The sequence below is a fragment of the Rhinoderma darwinii genome (genome assembly GCF_050947455.1).
Source record: "Rhinoderma darwinii isolate aRhiDar2 chromosome 5 unlocalized genomic scaffold, aRhiDar2.hap1 SUPER_5_unloc_7, whole genome shotgun sequence".
NCBI lineage: Eukaryota > Metazoa > Chordata > Amphibia > Anura > Rhinodermatidae > Rhinoderma > Rhinoderma darwinii.
Window position 1 is genome coordinate 279091 of NW_027461820.1, and position 20308 is coordinate 299398.

The 20308-nt window shown below is 47.7% G+C and overlaps 14 non-coding genes across 14 annotated transcripts; all 14 read left to right on the forward strand.

Moving 5' to 3' along the window:
- Positions 1-500: 500 nt before the first annotated feature.
- On the forward strand, positions 501-691 carry LOC142696761 (U2 spliceosomal RNA). The gene has a single exon (XR_012864621.1). It is a non-coding gene; the product is annotated as a U2 spliceosomal RNA (small nuclear RNA).
- A 1292-nt stretch (positions 692-1983) lies between these two features.
- On the forward strand, positions 1984-2174 carry LOC142696762 (U2 spliceosomal RNA). Its single transcript, XR_012864622.1, has one exon. It is a non-coding gene; the product is annotated as a U2 spliceosomal RNA (small nuclear RNA).
- A 1292-nt stretch (positions 2175-3466) lies between these two features.
- On the forward strand, positions 3467-3657 carry LOC142696763 (U2 spliceosomal RNA). Its single transcript, XR_012864623.1, has one exon. It is a non-coding gene; the product is annotated as a U2 spliceosomal RNA (small nuclear RNA).
- Positions 3658-4949: 1292 nt separating this feature from the next.
- On the forward strand, positions 4950-5140 carry LOC142696766 (U2 spliceosomal RNA). The gene has a single exon (XR_012864625.1). It is a non-coding gene; the product is annotated as a U2 spliceosomal RNA (small nuclear RNA).
- Positions 5141-6424: 1284 nt separating this feature from the next.
- Positions 6425-6615, forward strand: LOC142696767 (U2 spliceosomal RNA). Its single transcript, XR_012864626.1, has one exon. It is a non-coding gene; the product is annotated as a U2 spliceosomal RNA (small nuclear RNA).
- Positions 6616-7899: 1284 nt separating this feature from the next.
- On the forward strand, positions 7900-8090 carry LOC142696768 (U2 spliceosomal RNA). Its single transcript, XR_012864627.1, has one exon. It is a non-coding gene; the product is annotated as a U2 spliceosomal RNA (small nuclear RNA).
- Positions 8091-9394: 1304 nt separating this feature from the next.
- Positions 9395-9585, forward strand: LOC142696769 (U2 spliceosomal RNA). Its single transcript, XR_012864628.1, has one exon. It is a non-coding gene; the product is annotated as a U2 spliceosomal RNA (small nuclear RNA).
- Positions 9586-10861: 1276 nt separating this feature from the next.
- Positions 10862-11052, forward strand: LOC142696571 (U2 spliceosomal RNA). Its single transcript, XR_012864454.1, has one exon. It is a non-coding gene; the product is annotated as a U2 spliceosomal RNA (small nuclear RNA).
- Positions 11053-12340: 1288 nt separating this feature from the next.
- On the forward strand, positions 12341-12531 carry LOC142696770 (U2 spliceosomal RNA). Its single transcript, XR_012864629.1, has one exon. It is a non-coding gene; the product is annotated as a U2 spliceosomal RNA (small nuclear RNA).
- Positions 12532-13831: 1300 nt separating this feature from the next.
- On the forward strand, positions 13832-14022 carry LOC142696771 (U2 spliceosomal RNA). Its single transcript, XR_012864630.1, has one exon. It is a non-coding gene; the product is annotated as a U2 spliceosomal RNA (small nuclear RNA).
- Positions 14023-15302: 1280 nt separating this feature from the next.
- Positions 15303-15493, forward strand: LOC142696572 (U2 spliceosomal RNA). Its single transcript, XR_012864455.1, has one exon. It is a non-coding gene; the product is annotated as a U2 spliceosomal RNA (small nuclear RNA).
- Positions 15494-16785: 1292 nt separating this feature from the next.
- On the forward strand, positions 16786-16976 carry LOC142696772 (U2 spliceosomal RNA). The gene has a single exon (XR_012864631.1). It is a non-coding gene; the product is annotated as a U2 spliceosomal RNA (small nuclear RNA).
- Positions 16977-18284: 1308 nt separating this feature from the next.
- Positions 18285-18475, forward strand: LOC142696558 (U2 spliceosomal RNA). The gene has a single exon (XR_012864442.1). It is a non-coding gene; the product is annotated as a U2 spliceosomal RNA (small nuclear RNA).
- Positions 18476-19751: 1276 nt separating this feature from the next.
- LOC142696773 (U2 spliceosomal RNA) lies at positions 19752-19942 on the forward strand. The gene has a single exon (XR_012864632.1). It is a non-coding gene; the product is annotated as a U2 spliceosomal RNA (small nuclear RNA).
- The last annotated feature ends 366 nt before the right edge of the window (positions 19943-20308 follow it).

The following is a 20308-nucleotide window of genomic DNA, read 5'->3' on the forward strand; positions in this document are numbered from 1 at the left end:
TCACCGTCTTATATAAAGTTCAGACGGAACTTTGCACGTGTCATAGTGGAGCCCTCAGGATTCCAGAGCCAGCTTTCTGACATCATAATGGGGCCTCAGAGATAAAAGCCTGGGCCCAGGCAGTGTTGGTCAGTGCTGCTCAGCAGGCAGCACTGGACTGGACTGGATTACAGCTGATACAAGGTGTGAAGGAACAAGGGGTGGCTGTGGGCATGCACTTGCTGCCGCTGCCAGTGTTTATCTGCATGGCAGCAGGGCATTTGGGCGTTGCCAGGAAGGCGTTTTTATGTAGATTCCTCCTCTTTCAGCACTGCATTGTGGTGCAAGCAAAAGAAGCAAATCCTGTCTGGCTTCCTCTCCGGCCTTTATTCACCTCCCGTGTAGCTGTGAGTGTGTGAGCCTGCAGGGCCCCATGGAATTGCCTAGAAGTAGGCTGAATCGCTGCAAGGGCTGAACAGCAGTATCGGGCAGGCTCGGGCAACGCGCGGCCCGTTCGGGTTATCGCTTCTCGGCCTTTTGGCTAAGATCAAGTGTAGTATCTGTTCTTATCAGTTTAATATCTGATACGTCCCCTATCTGGGGACCATATATTAAATGGATTTTTAGAACAGGGAGATGGAAATAGAGCTTGCTCTGTCCACTCCACGCATTGACCTGGTATTGCAGTATTTCCAGGACCGGTGCACCCTTTCCTTATGTGTTGACTAAAAGCAGATTCCAAAAGTGTTTTTTGTCTTTGCTATTGTTTCTGTCTTTCTGAAGGGATCTCCCCTTTTAATCCCATTATTTCAACACCTGTTGGACAATGCATGAGTGATAATGAGCTCATTGATTAAATGCAATTAATGAATAGATTGCCACCTCTTGTTGTGTGTCGTCTGTGTTTCTGTGTTTCCGGCATTTCACATTGGAACACCTCATTCACCTTCCTTGTCTTCTCTCCGCCCTCCCTTTTAGGTAAGTTAAAGAGCTGCACCTGAGCCAGCCACTGATTGATTGATTGATTGATTGATTGATTGATTGATTGATTGATTGATTGATTGATGCAGCACAACAGTCAAATAGTGGAGTGGAGTAGGGGAACAGCAAACAGCCAATAAAGCAGCCCGCCCACTCGCCTGCCCGCCACAATGGACCTACCTGTGTACACTAGATGGATGTGATGGAATGTACTGTCGTCCCTACATTTCAAGAAGAAGTAAGAATTGCAGTTGCAACAAAGCCTTGCTTGCCTACAAAGAGAGCAGCAATTTGGATTTGTTACTATGTTACCTAGAAGAATAACAAACTGTGCAAGGATGGAGGTTGTAGGAGCAAGGAGAAGTTGTCTGTAAAGTTGGTGGATGCCTATTTTCCATTTTGCAGTCCCTTGTCTCCCTCTTGTGGCCTCCTGGAGACAACTAGCTGTGCAAAAAAAAGACAGCCTGGCGGCCGGCTGTTGCAGTGTTGCCCTCTCAGGCAACACTGAGTGACTGACTGAGCCTCACCGTCTTATATAAAGTTCAGACGGAACTTTGCACGTGTCATAGTGGAGCCCTCAGGATTCCAGAGCCAGCTTTCTGACATCATAATGGGGCCTCAGAGATAAAAGCCTGGGCCCAGGCAGTGTTGGTCAGTGCTGCTCAGCAGGCAGCACTGGACTGGACTGGATTACAGCTGATACAAGGTGTGAAGGAACAAGGGGTGGCTGTGGGCATGCACTTGCTGCCGCTGCCAGTGTTTATCTGCATGGCAGCAGGGCATTTGGGCGTTGCCAGGAAGGCGTTTTTATGTAGATTCCTCCTCTTTCAGCACTGCATTGTGGTGCAAGCAAAAGAAGCAAATCCTGTCTGGCTTCCTCTCCGGCCTTTATTCACCTCCCGTGTAGCTGTGAGTGTGTGAGCCTGCAGGGCCCCATGGAATTGCCTAGAAGTAGGCTGAATCGCTGCAAGGGCTGAACAGCAGTATCGGGCAGGCTCGGGCAACGCGCGGCCCGTTCGGGTTATCGCTTCTCGGCCTTTTGGCTAAGATCAAGTGTAGTATCTGTTCTTATCAGTTTAATATCTGATACGTCCCCTATCTGGGGACCATATATTAAATGGATTTTTAGAACAGGGAGATGGAAATAGAGCTTGCTCTGTCCACTCCACGCATTGACCTGGTATTGCAGTATTTCCAGGACCGGTGCACCCTTTCCTTATGTGTTGACTAAAAGCAGATTCCAAAAGTGTTTTTTGTCTTTGCTATTGTTTCTGTCTTTCTGAAGGGATCTCCCCTTTTAATCCCATTATTTCAACACCTGTTGGACAATGCATGAGTGATAATGAGCTCATTGATTAAATGCAATTAATGAATAGATTGCCACCTCTTGTTGTGTGTCGTCTGTGTTTCTGTGTTTCCGGCATTTCACATTGGAACACCTCATTCACCTTCCTTGTCTTCTCTCCGCCCTCCCTTTTAGGTAAGTTAAAGAGCTGCACCTGAGCCAGCCACTGATTGATTGATTGATTGATTGATTGATTGATTGATTGATTGATTGATTGATTGATGCAGCACAACAGTCAAATAGTGGAGTGGAGTAGGGGAACAGCAAACAGCCAATAAAGCAGCCCGCCCGCTCGCCTGCCCGCCACAATGGACCTACCTGTGTACACTAGATGGATGTGATGGAATGTACTGTCGTCCCTACATTTCAAGAAGAAGTAAGAATTGCAGTTGCAACAAAGCCTTGCTTGCCTACAAAGAGAGCAGCAATTTGGATTTGTTACTATGTTACCTAGAAGAATAACAAACTGTGCAAGGATGGAGGTTGTAGGAGCAAGGAGAAGTTGTCTGTAAAGTTGGTGGATGCCTATTTTCCATTTTGCAGTCCCTTGTCTCCCTCTTGTGGCCTCCTGGAGGCAACTAGCTGTGCTAAAAAAAGACAGCCTGGCGGCCGGCTGTTGCAGTGTTGCCCTCTCAGGCAACACTGAGTGACTGACTGAGCCTCACCGTCTTATATAAAGTTCAGACGGAACTTTGCACGTGTCATAGTGGAGCCCTCAGGATTCCAGAGCCAGCTTTCTGACATCATAATGGGGCCTCAGAGATAAAAGCCTGGGCCCAGGCAGTGTTGGTCAGTGCTGCTCAGCAGGCAGCACTGGACTGGACTGGATTACAGCTGATACAAGGTGTGAAGGAACAAGGGGTGGCTGTGGGCATGCACTTGCTGCCGCTGCCAGTGTTTATCTGCATGGCAGCAGGGCATTTGGGCGTTGCCAGGAAGGCGTTTTTATGTAGATTCCTCCTCTTTCAGCACTGCATTGTGGTGCAAGCAAAAGAAGCAAATCCTGTCTGGCTTCCTCTCCGGCCTTTATTCACCTCCCGTGTAGCTGTGAGTGTGTGAGCCTGCAGGGCCCCATGGAATTGCCTAGAAGTAGGCTGAATCGCTGCAAGGGCTGAACAGCAGTATCGGGCAGGCTCGGGCAACGCGCGGCCCGTTCGGGTTATCGCTTCTCGGCCTTTTGGCTAAGATCAAGTGTAGTATCTGTTCTTATCAGTTTAATATCTGATACGTCCCCTATCTGGGGACCATATATTAAATGGATTTTTAGAACAGGGAGATGGAAATAGAGCTTGCTCTGTCCACTCCACGCATTGACCTGGTATTGCAGTATTTCCAGGACCGGTGCACCCTTTCCTTATGTGTTGACTAAAAGCAGATTCCAAAAGTGTTTTTTGTCTTTGCTATTGTTTCTGTCTTTCTGAAGGGATCTCCCCTTTTAATCCCATTATTTCAACACCTGTTGGACAATGCATGAGTGATAATGAGCTCATTGATTAAATGCAATTAATGAATAGATTGCCACCTCTTGTTGTGTGTCGTCTGTGTTTCTGTGTTTCCGGCATTTCACATTGGAACACCTCATTCACCTTCCTTGTCTTCTCTCCGCCCTCCCTTTTAGGTAAGTTAAAGAGCTGCACCTGAGCCAGCCACTGATTGATTGATTGATTGATTGATTGATTGATTGATTGATTGATTGATTGATTTATGCAGCACAACAGTCAAATAGTGGAGTGGAGTAGGGGAACAGCAAACAGCCAATAAAGCAGCCCGCCCGCTCGCCTGCCCGCCACAATGGACCTACCTGTGTACACTAGATGGATGTGATGGAATGTACTGTCGTCCCTACATTTCAAGAAGAAGTAAGAATTGCAGTTGCAACAAAGCCTTGCTTGCCTACAAAGAGAGCAGCAATTTGGATTTGTTACTATGTTACCTAGAAGAATAACAAACTGTGCAAGGATGGAGGTTGTAGGAGCAAGGAGAAGTTGTCTGTAAAGTTGGTGGATGCCTATTTTCCATTTTGCAGTCCCTTGTCTCCCTCTTGTGGCCTTCTGGAGGCAACTAGCTGTGCAAAAAAAAGACAGCCTGGCGGCCGGCTGTTGCAGTGTTGCCCTCTCAGGCAACACTGAGTGACTGACTGAGCCTCACCGTCTTATATAAAGTTCAGACGGAACTTTGCACGTGTCATAGTGGAGCCCTCAGGATTCCAGAGCCAGCTTTCTGACATCATAATGGGGCCTCAGAGATAAAAGCCTGGGCCCAGGCAGTGTTGGTCAGTGCTGCTCAGCAGGCAGCACTGGACTGGACTGGATTACAGCTGATACAAGGTGTGAAGGAACAAGGGGTGGCTGTGGGCATGCACTTGCTGCCGCTGCCAGTGTTTATCTGCATGGCAGCAGGGCATTTGGGCGTTGCCAGGAAGGCGTTTTTATGTAGATTCCTCCTCTTTCAGCACTGCATTGTGGTGCAAGCAAAAGAAGCAAATCCTGTCTGGCTTCCTCTCCGGCCTTTATTCACCTCCCGTGTAGCTGTGAGTGTGTGAGCCTGCAGGGCCCCATGGAATTGCCTAGAAGTAGGCTGAATCGCTGCAAGGGCTGAACAGCAGTATCGGGCAGGCTCGGGCAACGCGCGGCCCGTTCGGGTTATCGCTTCTCGGCCTTTTGGCTAAGATCAAGTGTAGTATCTGTTCTTATCAGTTTAATATCTGATACGTCCCCTATCTGGGGACCATATATTAAATGGATTTTTAGAACAGGGAGATGGAAATAGAGCTTGCTCTGTCCACTCCACGCATTGACCTGGTATTGCAGTATTTCCAGGACCGGTGCACCCTTTCCTTATGTGTTGACTAAAAGCAGATTCCAAAAGTGTTTTTTGTCTTTGCTATTGTTTCTGTCTTTCTGAAGGGATCTCCCCTTTTAATCCCATTATTTCAACACCTGTTGGACAATGCATGAGTGATAATGAGCTCATTGATTAAATGCAATTAATGAATAGATTGCCACCTCTTGTTGTGTGTCGTCTGTGTTTCTGTGTTTCCGGCATTTCACATTGGAACACCTCATTCACCTTCCTTGTCTTCTCTCCGCCCTCCCTTTTAGGTAAGTTAAAGAGCTGCACCTGAGCCAGCCACTGATTGATTGATTGATTGATTGATTGATTGATTGATTGATTGATTGATGCAGCACAACAGTCAAATAGTGGAGTGGAGTAGGGGAACAGCAAACAGCCAATAAAGCAGCCCGCCCGCTCGCCTGCCCGCCACAATGGACCTACCTGTGTACACTAGATGGATGTGATGGAATGTACTGTCGTCCCTACATTTCAAGAAGAAGTAAGAATTGCAGTTGCAACAAAGCCTTGCTTGCCTACAAAGAGAGCAGCAATTTGGATTTGTTACTATGTTACCTAGAAGAATAACAAACTGTGCAAGGATGGAGGTTGTAGGAGCAAGGAGAAGTTGTCTGTAAAGTTGGTGGATGCCTATTTTCCATTTTGCAGTCCCTTGTCTCCCTCTTGTGGCCTCCTGGAGGCAACTAGCTGTGCAAAAAAAAGACAGCCTGGCGGCCGGCTGTTGCAGTGTTGCCCTCTCAGGCAACACTGAGTGACTGACTGAGCCTCACCGTCTTATATAAAGTTCAGACGGAACTTTGCACGTGTCATAGTGGAGCCCTCAGGATTCCAGAGCCAGCTTTCTGACATCATAATGGGGCCTCAGAGATAAAAGCCTGGGCCCAGGCAGTGTTGGTCAGTGCTGCTCAGCAGGCAGCACTGGACTGGACTGGATTACAGCTGATACAAGGTGTGAAGGAACAAGGGGTGGCTGTGGGCATGCACTTGCTGCCGCTGCCAGTGTTTATCTGCATGGCAGCAGGGCATTTGGGCGTTGCCAGGAAGGCGTTTTTATGTAGATTCCTCCTCTTTCAGCACTGCATTGTGGTGCAAGCAAAAGAAGCAAATCCTGTCTGGCTTCCTCTCCGGCCTTTATTCACCTCCCGTGTAGCTGTGAGTGTGTGAGCCTGCAGGGCCCCATGGAATTGCCTAGAAGTAGGCTGAATCGCTGCAAGGGCTGAACAGCAGTATCGGGCAGGCTCGGGCAACGCGCGGCCCGTTCGGGTTATCGCTTCTCGGCCTTTTGGCTAAGATCAAGTGTAGTATCTGTTCTTATCAGTTTAATATCTGATACGTCCCCTATCTGGGGACCATATATTAAATGGATTTTTAGAACAGGGAGATGGAAATAGAGCTTGCTCTGTCCACTCCACGCATTGACCTGGTATTGCAGTATTTCCAGGACCGGTGCACCCTTTCCTTATGTGTTGACTAAAAGCAGATTCCAAAAGTGTTTTTTGTCTTTGCTATTGTTTCTGTCTTTCTGAAGGGATCTCCCCTTTTAATCCCATTATTTCAACACCTGTTGGACAATGCATGAGTGATAATGAGCTCATTGATTAAATGCAATTAATGAATAGATTGCCACCTCTTGTTGTGTGTCGTCTGTGTTTCTGTGTTTCCGGCATTTCACATTGGAACACCTCATTCACCTTCCTTGTCTTCTCTCCGCCCTCCCTTTTAGGTAAGTTAAAGAGCTGCACCTGAGCCAGCCACTGATTGATTGATTGATTGATTGATTGATTGATTGATTGATTGATTGATGCAGCACAACAGTCAAATAGTGGAGTGGAGTAGGGGAACAGCAAACAGCCAATAAAGCAGCCCGCCCGCTCGCCTGCCCGCCACAATGGACCTACCTGTGTACACTAGATGGATGTGATGGAATGTACTGTCGTCCCTACATTTCAAGAAGAAGTAAGAATTGCAGTTGCAACAAAGCCTTGCTTGCCTACAAAGAGAGCAGCAATTTGGATTTGTTACTATGTTACCTAGAAGAATAACAAACTGTGCAAGGATGGAGGTTGTAGGAGCAAGGAGAAGTTGTCTGTAAAGTTGGTGGATGCCTATTTTCCATTTTGCAGTCCCTTGTCTCCCTCTTGTGGCCTCCTGGAGGCAACTAGCTGTGCAAAAAAAAGACAGCCTGGCGGCCGGCTGTTGCAGTGTTGCCCTCTCAGGCAACACTGAGTGACTGACTGAGCCTCACCGTCTTATATAAAGTTCAGACGGAACTTTGCACGTGTCATAGTGGAGCCCTCAGGATTCCAGAGCCAGCTTTCTGACATCATAATGGGGCCTCAGAGATAAAAGCCTGGGCCCAGGCAGTGTTGGTCAGTGCTGCTCAGCAGGCAGCACTGGACTGGACTGGATTACAGCTGATACAAGGTGTGAAGGAACAAGGGGTGGCTGTGGGCATGCACTTGCTGCCGCTGCCAGTGTTTATCTGCATGGCAGCAGGGCATTTGGGCGTTGCCAGGAAGGCGTTTTTATGTAGATTCCTCCTCTTTCAGCACTGCATTGTGGTGCAAGCAAAAGAAGCAAATCCTGTCTGGCTTCCTCTCCGGCCTTTATTCACCTCCCGTGTAGCTGTGAGTGTGTGAGCCTGCAGGGCCCCATGGAATTGCCTAGAAGTAGGCTGAATCGCTGCAAGGGCTGAACAGCAGTATCGGGCAGGCTCGGGCAACGCGCGGCCCGTTCGGGTTATCGCTTCTCGGCCTTTTGGCTAAGATCAAGTGTAGTATCTGTTCTTATCAGTTTAATATCTGATACGTCCCCTATCTGGGGACCATATATTAAATGGATTTTTAGAACAGGGAGATGGAAATAGAGCTTGCTCTGTCCACTCCACGCATTGACCTGGTATTGCAGTATTTCCAGGACCGGTGCACCCTTTCCTTATGTGTTGACTAAAAGCAGATTCCAAAAGTGTTTTTTGTCTTTGCTATTGTTTCTGTCTTTCTGAAGGGATCTCCCCTTTTAATCCCATTATTTCAACACCTGTTGGACAATGCATGAGTGATAATGAGCTCATTGATTAAATGCAATTAATGAATAGATTGCCACCTCTTGTTGTGTGTCGTCTGTGTTTCTGTGTTTCCGGCATTTCACATTGGAACACCTCATTCACCTTCCTTGTCTTCTCTCCGCCCTCCCTTTTAGGTAAGTTAAAGAGCTGCACCTGAGCCAGCCACTGATTGATTGATTGATTGATTGATTGATTGATTGATTGATTGATTGATTGATTGATTGATTGATTGATGCAGCACAACAGTCAAATAGTGGAGTGGAGTAGGGGAACAGCAAACAGCCAATAAAGCAGCCCGCCCGCTCGCCTGCCCGCCACAATGGACCTACCTGTGTACACTAGATGGATGTGATGGAATGTACTGTCGTCCCTACATTTCAAGAAGAAGTAAGAATTGCAGTTGCAACAAAGCCTTGCTTGCCTACAAAGAGAGCAGCAATTTGGATTTGTTACTATGTTACCTAGAAGAATAACAAACTGTGCAAGGATGGAGGTTGTAGGAGCAAGGAGAAGTTGTCTGTAAAGTTGGTGGATGCCTATTTTCCATTTTGCAGTCCCTTGTCTCCCTCTTGTGGCCTCCTGGAGGCAACTAGCTGTGCAAAAAAAAGACAGCCTGGCGGCCGGCTGTTGCAGTGTTGCCCTCTCAGGCAACACTGAGTGACTGACTGAGCCTCACCGTCTTATATAAAGTTCAGACGGAACTTTGCACGTGTCATAGTGGAGCCCTCAGGATTCCAGAGCCAGCTTTCTGACATCATAATGGGGCCTCAGAGATAAAAGCCTGGGCCCAGGCAGTGTTGGTCAGTGCTGCTCAGCAGGCAGCACTGGACTGGACTGGATTACAGCTGATACAAGGTGTGAAGGAACAAGGGGTGGCTGTGGGCATGCACTTGCTGCCGCTGCCAGTGTTTATCTGCATGGCAGCAGGGCATTTGGGCGTTGCCAGGAAGGCGTTTTTATGTAGATTCCTCCTCTTTCAGCACTGCATTGTGGTGCAAGCAAAAGAAGCAAATCCTGTCTGGCTTCCTCTCCGGCCTTTATTCACCTCCCGTGTAGCTGTGAGTGTGTGAGCCTGCAGGGCCCCATGGAATTGCCTAGAAGTAGGCTGAATCGCTGCAAGGGCTGAACAGCAGTATCGGGCAGGCTCGGGCAACGCGCGGCCCGTTCGGGTTATCGCTTCTCGGCCTTTTGGCTAAGATCAAGTGTAGTATCTGTTCTTATCAGTTTAATATCTGATACGTCCCCTATCTGGGGACCATATATTAAATGGATTTTTAGAACAGGGAGATGGAAATAGAGCTTGCTCTGTCCACTCCACGCATTGACCTGGTATTGCAGTATTTCCAGGACCGGTGCACCCTTTCCTTATGTGTTGACTAAAAGCAGATTCCAAAAGTGTTTTTTGTCTTTGCTATTGTTTCTGTCTTTCTGAAGGGATCTCCCCTTTTAATCCCATTATTTCAACACCTGTTGGACAATGCATGAGTGATAATGAGCTCATTGATTAAATGCAATTAATGAATAGATTGCCACCTCTTGTTGTGTGTCGTCTGTGTTTCTGTGTTTCCGGCATTTCACATTGGAACACCTCATTCACCTTCCTTGTCTTCTCTCCGCCCTCCCTTTTAGGTAAGTTAAAGAGCTGCACCTGAGCCAGCCACTGATTGATTGATTGATTGATTGATTGATTGATTGATTGATGCAGCACAACAGTCAAATAGTGGAGTGGAGTAGGGGAACAGCAAACAGCCAATAAAGCAGCCCGCCCGCTCGCCTGCCCGCCACAATGGACCTACCTGTGTACACTAGATGGATGTGATGGAATGTACGGTCGTCCCTACATTTCAAGAAGAAGTAAGAATTGCAGTTGCAACAAAGCCTTGCTTGCCTACAAAGAGAGCAGCAATTTGGATTTGTTACTATGTTACCTAGAAGAATAACAAACTGTGCAAGGATGGAGGTTGTAGGAGCAAGGAGAAGTTGTCTGTAAAGTTGGTGGATGCCTATTTTCCATTTTGCAGTCCCTTGTCTCCCTCTTGTGGCCTCCTGGAGGCAACTAGCTGTGCAAAAAAAAGACAGCCTGGCGGCCGGCTGTTGCAGTGTTGCCCTCTCAGGCAACACTGAGTGACTGACTGAGCCTCACCGTCTTATATAAAGTTCAGACGGAACTTTGCACGTGTCATAGTGGAGCCCTCAGGATTCCAGAGCCAGCTTTCTGACATCATAATGGGGCCTCAGAGATAAAAGCCTGGGCCCAGGCAGTGTTGGTCAGTGCTGCTCAGCAGGCAGCACTGGACTGGACTGGATTACAGCTGATACAAGGTGTGAAGGAACAAGGGGTGGCTGTGGGCATGCACTTGCTGCCGCTGCCAGTGTTTATCTGCATGGCAGCAGGGCATTTGGGCGTTGCCAGGAAGGCGTTTTTATGTAGATTCCTCCTCTTTCAGCACTGCATTGTGGTGCAAGCAAAAGAAGCAAATCCTGTCTGGCTTCCTCTCCGGCCTTTATTCACCTCCCGTGTAGCTGTGAGTGTGTGAGCCTGCAGGGCCCCATGGAATTGCCTAGAAGTAGGCTGAATCGCTGCAAGGGCTGAACAGCAGTATCGGGCAGGCTCGGGCAACGCGCGGCCCGTTCGGGTTATCGCTTCTCGGCCTTTTGGCTAAGATCAAGTGTAGTATCTGTTCTTATCAGTTTAATATCTGATACGTCCCCTATCTGGGGACCATATAGTAAATGGATTTTTAGAACAGGGAGATGGAAATAGAGCTTGCTCTGTCCACTCCACGCATTGACCTGGTATTGCAGTATTTCCAGGACCGGTGCACCCTTTCCTTATGTGTTGACTAAAAGCAGATTCCAAAAGTGTTTTTTGTCTTTGCTATTGTTTCTGTCTTTCTGAAGGGATCTCCCCTTTTAATCCCATTATTTCAACACCTGTTGGACAATGCATGAGTGATAATGAGCTCATTGATTAAATGCAATTAATGAATAGATTGCCACCTCTTGTTGTGTGTCGTCTGTGTTTCTGTGTTTCCGGCATTTCACATTGGAACACCTCATTCACCTTCCTTGTCTTCTCTCCGCCCTCCCTTTTAGGTAAGTTAAAGAGCTGCACCTGAGCCAGCCACTGATTGATTGATTGATTGATTGATTGATTGATTGATTGATTGATTGATTGATGCAGCACAACAGTCAAATAGTGGAGTGGAGTAGGGGAACAGCAAACAGCCAATAAAGCAGCCCGCCCGCTCGCCTGCCCGCCACAATGGACCTACCTGTGTACACTAGATGGATGTGATGGAATGTACTGTCGTCCCTACATTTCAAGAAGAAGTAAGAATTGCAGTTGCAACAAAGCCTTGCTTGCCTACAAAGAGAGCAGCAATTTGGATTTGTTACTATGTTACCTAGAAGAATAACAAACTGTGCAAGGATGGAGGTTGTAGGAGCAAGGAGAAGTTGTCTGTAAAGTTGGTGGATGCCTATTTTCCATTTTGCAGTCCCTTGTCTCCCTCTTGTGGCCTCCTGGAGGCAACTAGCTGTGCAAAAAAAAGACAGCCTGGCGGCCGGCTGTTGCAGTGTTGCCCTCTCAGGCAACACTGAGTGACTGACTGAGCCTCACCGTCTTATATAAAGTTCAGACGGAACTTTGCACGTGTCATAGTGGAGCCCTCAGGATTCCAGAGCCAGCTTTCTGACATCATAATGGGGCCTCAGAGATAAAAGCCTGGGCCCAGGCAGTGTTGGTCAGTGCTGCTCAGCAGGCAGCACTGGACTGGACTGGATTACAGCTGATACAAGGTGTGAAGGAACAAGGGGTGGCTGTGGGCATGCACTTGCTGCCGCTGCCAGTGTTTATCTGCATGGCAGCAGGGCATTTGGGCGTTGCCAGGAAGGCGTTTTTATGTAGATTCCTCCTCTTTCAGCACTGCATTGTGGTGCAAGCAAAAGAAGCAAATCCTGTCTGGCTTCCTCTCCGGCCTTTATTCACCTCCCGTGTAGCTGTGAGTGTGTGAGCCTGCAGGGCCCCATGGAATTGCCTAGAAGTAGGCTGAATCGCTGCAAGGGCTGAACAGCAGTATCGGGCAGGCTCGGGCAACGCGCGGCCCGTTCGGGTTATCGCTTCTCGGCCTTTTGGCTAAGATCAAGTGTAGTATCTGTTCTTATCAGTTTAATATCTGATACGTCCCCTATCTGGGGACCATATATTAAATGGATTTTTAGAACAGGGAGATGGAAATAGAGCTTGCTCTGTCCACTCCACGCATTGACCTGGTATTGCAGTATTTCCAGGACCGGTGCACCCTTTCCTTATGTGTTGACTAAAAGCAGATTCCAAAAGTGTTTTTTGTCTTTGCTATTGTTTCTGTCTTTCTGAAGGGATCTCCCCTTTTAATCCCATTATTTCAACACCTGTTGGACAATGCATGAGTGATAATGAGCTCATTGATTAAATGCAATTAATGAATAGATTGCCACCTCTTGTTGTGTGTCGTCTGTGTTTCTGTGTTTCCGGCATTTCACATTGGAACACCTCATTCACCTTCCTTGTCTTCTCTCCGCCCTCCCTTTTAGGTAAGTTAAAGAGCTGCACCTGAGCCAGCCACTGATTGATTGATTGATTGATTGATTGATTGATTGATTGATTGATTGATTGATTGATTGATTGATGCAGCACAACAGTCAAATAGTGGAGTGGAGTAGGGGAACAGCAAACAGCCAATAAAGCAGCCCGCCCGCTCGCCTGCCCGCCACAATGGACCTACCTGTGTACACTAGATGGATGTGATGGAATGTACTGTCGTCCCTACATTTCAAGAAGAAGTAAGAATTGCAGTTGCAACAAAGCCTTGCTTGCCTACAAAGAGAGCAGCAATTTGGATTTGTTACTATGTTACCTAGAAGAATAACAAACTGTGCAAGGATGGAGGTTGTAGGAGCAAGGAGAAGTTGTCTGTAAAGTTGGTGGATGCCTATTTTCCATTTTGCAGTCCCTTGTCTCCCTCTTGTGGCCTCCTGGAGGCAACTAGCTGTGCAAAAAAAAGACAGCCTGGCGGCCGGCTGTTGCAGTGTTGCCCTCTCAGGCAACACTGAGTGACTGACTGAGCCTCACCGTCTTATATAAAGTTCAGACGGAACTTTGCACGTGTCATAGTGGAGCCCTCAGGATTCCAGAGCCAGCTTTCTGACATCATAATGGGGCCTCAGAGATAAAAGCCTGGGCCCAGGCAGTGTTGGTCAGTGCTGCTCAGCAGGCAGCACTGGACTGGACTGGATTACAGCTGATACAAGGTGTGAAGGAACAAGGGGTGGCTGTGGGCATGCACTTGCTGCCGCTGCCAGTGTTTATCTGCATGGCAGCAGGGCATTTGGGCGTTGCCAGGAAGGCGTTTTTATGTAGATTCCTCCTCTTTCAGCACTGCATTGTGGTGCAAGCAAAAGAAGCAAATCCTGTCTGGCTTCCTCTCCGGCCTTTATTCACCTCCCGTGTAGCTGTGAGTGTGTGAGCCTGCAGGGCCCCATGGAATTGCCTAGAAGTAGGCTGAATCGCTGCAAGGGCTGAACAGCAGTATCGGGCAGGCTCGGGCAACGCGCGGCCCGTTCGGGTTATCGCTTCTCGGCCTTTTGGCTAAGATCAAGTGTAGTATCTGTTCTTATCAGTTTAATATCTGATACGTCCCCTATCTGGGGACCATATATTAAATGGATTTTTAGAACAGGGAGATGGAAATAGAGCTTGCTCTGTCCACTCCACGCATTGACCTGGTATTGCAGTATTTCCAGGACCGGTGCACCCTTTCCTTATGTGTTGACTAAAAGCAGATTCCAAAAGTGTTTTTTGTCTTTGCTATTGTTTCTGTCTTTCTGAAGGGATCTCCCCTTTTAATCCCATTATTTCAACACCTGTTGGACAATGCATGAGTGATAATGAGCTCATTGATTAAATGCAATTAATGAATAGATTGCCACCTCTTGTTGTGTGTCGTCTGTGTTTCTGTGTTTCCGGCATTTCACATTGGAACACCTCATTCACCTTCCTTGTCTTCTCTCCGCCCTCCCTTTTAGGTAAGTTAAAGAGCTGCACCTGAGCCAGCCACTGATTGATTGATTGATTGATTGATTGATTGATTGATTGATTGATGCAGCACAACAGTCAAATAGTGGAGTGGAGTAGGGGAACAGCAAACAGCCAATAAAGCAGCCCGCCCGCTCGCCTGCCCGCCACAATGGACCTACCTGTGTACACTAGATGGATGTGATGGAATGTACGGTCGTCCCTACATTTCAAGAAGAAGTAAGAATTGCAGTTGCAACAAAGCCTTGCTTGCCTACAAAGAGAGCAGCAATTTGGATTTGTTACTATGTTACCTAGAAGAATAACAAACTGTGCAAGGATGGAGGTTGTAGGAGCAAGGAGAAGTTGTCTGTAAAGTTGGTGGATGCCTATTTTCCATTTTGCAGTCCCTTGTCTCCCTCTTGTGGCCTCCTGGAGGCAACTAGCTGTGCAAAAAAAAGACAGCCTGGCGGCCGGCTGTTGCAGTGTTGCCCTCTCAGGCAACACTGAGTGACTGACTGAGCCTCACCGTCTTATATAAAGTTCAGACGGAACTTTGCACGTGTCATAGTGGAGCCCTCAGGATTCCAGAGCCAGCTTTCTGACATCATAATGGGGCCTCAGAGATAAAAGCCTGGGCCCAGGCAGTGTTGGTCAGTGCTGCTCAGCAGGCAGCACTGGACTGGACTGGATTACAGCTGATACAAGTTGTGAAGGAACAAGGGGTGGCTGTGGGCATGCACTTGCTGCCGCTGCCAGTGTTTATCTGCATGGCAGCAGGGCATTTGGGCGTTGCCAGGAAGGCGTTTTTATGTAGATTCCTCCTCTTTCAGCACTGCATTGTGGTGCAAGCAAAAGAAGCAAATCCTGTCTGGCTTCCTCTCCGGCCTTTATTCACCTCCCGTGTAGCTGTGAGTGTGTGAGCCTGCAGGGCCCCATGGAATTGCCTAGAAGTAGGCTGAATCGCTGCAAGGGCTGAACAGCAGTATCGGGCAGGCTCGGGCAACGCGCGGCCCGTTCGGGTTATCGCTTCTCGGCCTTTTGGCTAAGATCAAGTGTAGTATCTGTTCTTATCAGTTTAATATCTGATACGTCCCCTATCTGGGGACCATATAGTAAATGGATTTTTAGAACAGGGAGATGGAAATAGAGCTTGCTCTGTCCACTCCACGCATTGACCTGGTATTGCAGTATTTCCAGGACCGGTGCACCCTTTCCTTATGTGTTGACTAAAAGCAGATTCCAAAAGTGTTTTTTGTCTTTGCTATTGTTTCTGTCTTTCTGAAGGGATCTCCCCTTTTAATCCCATTATTTCAACACCTGTTGGACAATGCATGAGTGATAATGAGCTCATTGATTAAATGCAATTAATGAATAGATTGCCACCTCTTGTTGTGTGTCGTCTGTGTTTCTGTGTTTCCGGCATTTCACATTGGAACACCTCATTCACCTTCCTTGTCTTCTCTCCGCCCTCCCTTTTAGGTAAGTTAAAGAGCTGCACCTGAGCCAGCCACTGATTGATTGATTGATTGATTGATTGATTGATTGATTGATTGATTGATTGATTGATGCAGCACAACAGTCAAATAGTGGAGTGGAGTAGGGGAACAGCAAACAGCCAATAAAGCAGCCCGCCCGCTCGCCTGCCCGCCACAATGGACCTACCTGTGTACACTAGATGGATGTGATGGAATGTACTGTCGTCCCTACATTTCAAGAAGAAGTAAGAATTGCAGTTGCAACAAAGCCTTGCTTGCCTACAAAGAGAGCAGCAATTTGGATTTGTTACTATGTTACCTAGAAGAATAACAAACTGTGCAAGGATGGAGGTTGTAGGAGCAAGGAGAAGTTGTCTGTAAAGTTGGTGGATGCCTATTTTCCATTTTGCAGTCCCTTGTCTCCCTCTTGTGGCCTCCTGGAGGCAACTAGCTGTGCAAAAAAAAGACAGCCTGGCGGCCGGCTGTTGCAGTGTTGCCCTCTCAGGCAACACTGAGTGACTGACTGAGCCTCACCGTCTTATATAAAGTTCAGACGGAACTTTGCACGTGTCATAGTGGAGCCCTCAGGATTCCAGAGCCAGCTTTCTGACATCATAATGGGGCCTCAGAGATAAAAGCCTGGGCCCAGGCAGTGTTGGTCAGTGCTGCTCAGCAGGCAGCACTGGACTGGACTGGATTACAGCTGATACAAGGTGTGAAGGAACAAGGGGTGGCTGTGGGCATGCACTTGCTGCCGCTGCCAGTGTTTATCTGCATGGCAGCAGGGCATTTGGGCGTTGCCAGGAAGGCGTTTTTATGTAGATTCCTCCTCTTTCAGCACTGCATTGTGGTGCAAGCAAAAGAAGCAAATCCTGTCTGGCTTCCTCTCCGGCCTTTATTCACCTCCCGTGTAGCTGTGAGTGTGTGAGCCTGCAGGGCCCCATGGAATTGCCTAGAAGTAGGCTGAATCGCTGCAAGGGCTGAACAGCAGTATCGGGCAGGCTCGGGCAACGCGCGGCCCGTTCGGGTTATCGCTTCTCGGCCTTTTGGCTAAGATCAAGTGTAGTATCTGTTCTTATCAGTTTAATATCTGATACGTCCCCTATCTGGGGACCATATATTAAATGGATTTTTAGAACAGGGAGATGGAAATAGAGCTTGCTCTGTCCACTCCACGCATTGACCTGGTATTGCAGTATTTCCAGGACCGGTGCACCCTTTCCTTATGTGTTGACTAAAAGCAGATTCCAAAAGTGTTTTTTGTCTTTGCTATTGTTTCTGTCTTTCTGAAGGGATCTCCCCTTTTAATCCCATTATTTCAACACCTGTTGGACAATGCATGAGTGATAATGAGCTCATTGATTAAATGCAATTAATGAATAGATTGCCACCTCTTGTTGTGTGTCGTCTGTGTTTCTGTGTTTCCGGCATTTCACATTGGAACACCTCATTCACCTTCCTTGTCTTCTCTCCGCCCTCCCTTTTAGGTAAGTTAAAGAGCTGCACCTGAGCCAGCCACTGATTGATTGATTGATTGATTGATTGATTGATTGATTGATTGATTGATTGATTGATTGATTGATTGATTGATGCAGCACAACAGTCAAATAGTGGAGTGGAGTAGGGGAACAGCAAACAGCCAATAAAGCAGCCCGCCCGCTCGCCTGCCCGCCACAATGGACCTACCTGTGTACACTAGATGGATGTGATGGAATGTACTGTCGTCCCTACATTTCAAGAAGAAGTAAGAATTGCAGTTGCAACAAAGCCTTGCTTGCCTACAAAGAGAGCAGCAATTTGGATTTGTTACTATGTTACCTAGAAGAATAACAAACTGTGCAAGGATGGAGGTTGTAGGAGCAAGGAGAAGTTGTCTGTAAAGTTGGTGGATGCCTATTTTCCATTTTGCAGTCCCTTGTCTCCCTCTTGTGGCCTCCTGGAGGCAACTAGCTGTGCAAAAAAAAGACAGCCTGGCGGCCGGCTGTTGCAGTGTTGCCCTCTCAGGCAACACTGAGTGACTGACTGAGCCTCACCGTCTTATATAAAGTTCAGACGGAACTTTGCACGTGTCATAGTGGAGCCCTCAGGATTCCAGAGCCAGCTTTCTGACATCATAATGGGGCCTCAGAGATAAAAGCCTGGGCCCAGGCAGTGTTGGTCAGTGCTGCTCAGCAGGCAGCACTGGACTGGACTGGATTACAGCTGATACAAGGTGTGAAGGAACAAGGGGTGGCTGTGGGCATGCACTTGCTGCCGCTGCCAGTGTTTATCTGCATGGCAGCAGGGCATTTGGGCGTTGCCAGGAAGGCGTTTTTATGTAGATTCCTCCTCTTTCAGCACTGCATTGTGGTGCAAGCAAAAGAAGCAAATCCTGTCTGGCTTCCTCTCCGGCCTTTATTCACCTCCCGTGTAGCTGTGAGTGTGTGAGCCTGCAGGGCCCCATGGAATTGCCTAGAAGTAGGCTGAATCGCTGCAAGGGCTGAACAGCAGTATCGGGCAGGCTCGGGCAACGCGCGGCCCGTTCGGGTTATCGCTTCTCGGCCTTTTGGCTAAGATCAAGTGTAGTATCTGTTCTTATCAGTTTAATATCTGATACGTCCCCTATCTGGGGACCATATATAAAATGGATTTTTAGAACAGGGAGATGGAAATAGAGCTTGCTCTGTCCACTCCACGCATTGACCTGGTATTGCAGTATTTCCAGGACCGGTGCACCCTTTCCTTATGTGTTGACTAAAAGCAGATTCCAAAAGTGTTTTTTGTCTTTGCTATTGTTTCTGTCTTTCTGAAGGGATCTCCCCTTTTAATCCCATTATTTCAACACCTGTTGGACAATGCATGAGTGATAATGAGCTCATTGATTAAATGCAATTAATGAATAGATTGCCACCTCTTGTTGTGTGTCGTCTGTGTTTCTGTGTTTCCGGCATTTCACATTGGAACACCTCATTCACCTTCCTTGTCTTCTCTCCGCCCTCCCTTTTAGGTAAGTTAAAGAGCTGCACCTGAGCCAGCCACTGATTGATTGATTGATTGATTGATTGATTGATTGATTGATGCAGCACAACAGTCAAATAGTGGAGTGGAGTAGGGGAACAGCAAACAGCCAATAAAGCAGCCCGCCCGCTCGCCTGCCCGCCACAATGGACCTACCTGTGTACACTAGATGGATGTGATGGAATGTACTGTCGTCCCTACATTTCAAGAAGAAGTAAGAATTGCAGTTGCAACAAAGCCTTGCTTGCCTACAAAGAGAGCAGCAATTTGGATTTGTTACTATGTTACCTAGAAGAATAACAAACTGTGCAAGGATGGAGGTTGTAGGAGCAAGGAGAAGTTGTCTGTAAAGTTGGTGGATGCCTATTTTCCATTTTGCAGTCCCTTGTCTCCCTCTTGTGGCCTCCTGGAGGCAACTAGCTGTGCAAAAAAAAGACAGCCTGGCGGCCGGCTGTTGCAGTGTTGCCCTCTCAGGCAACACTGAGTGACTGACTGAGCCTCACCGTCTTATATAAAGTTCAGACGGAACTTTGCACGTGTCATAGTGGAGCCCTCAGGATTCCAGAGCCAGCTTTCTGACATCATAATGGGGCCTCAGAGATAAAAGCCTGGGCCCAGGCAGTGTTGGTCAGTGCTGCTCAGCAGGCAGCACTGGACTGGACTGGATTACAGCTGATACAAGGTGTGAAGGAACAAGGGGTGGCTGTGGGCATGCACTTGCTGCCGCTGCCAGTGTTTATCTGCATGGCAGCAGGGCATTTGGGCGTTGCCAGGAAGGCGTTTTTATGTAGATTCCTCCTCTTTCAGCACTGCATTGTGGTGCAAGCAAAAGAAGCAAATCCTGTCTGGCTTCCTCTCCGGCCTTTATTCACCTCCCGTGTAGCTGTGAGTGTGTGAGCCTGCAGGGCCCCATGGAATTGCCTAGAAGTAGGCTGAATCGCTGCAAGGGCTGAACAGCAGTATCGGGCAGGCTCGGGCAACGCGCGGCCCGTTCGGGTTATCGCTTCTCGGCCTTTTGGCTAAGATCAAGTGTAGTATCTGTTCTTATCAGTTTAATATCTGATACGTCCCCTATCTGGGGACCATATATTAAATGGATTTTTAGAACAGGGAGATGGAAATAGAGCTTGCTCTGTCCACTCCACGCATTGACCTGGTATTGCAGTATTTCCAGGACCGGTGCACCCTTTCCTTATGTGTTGACTAAAAGCAGATTCCAAAAGTGTTTTTTGTCTTTGCTATTGTTTCTGTCTTTCTGAAGGGATCTCCCCTTTTAATCCCATTATTTCAACACCTGTTGGACAATGCATGAGTGATAATGAGCTCATTGATTAAATGCAATTAATGAATAGATTGCCACCTCTTGTTGTGTGTCGTCTGTGTTTCTGTGTTTCCGGCATTTCACATTGGAACACCTCATTCACCTTCCTTGTCTTCTCTCCGCCCTCCCTTTTAGGTAAGTTAAAGAGCTGCACCTGAGCCAGCCACTGATTGATTGATTGATTGATTGATTGATTGATTGATTGATTGATTGATTGATTGATTGATTGATTGAT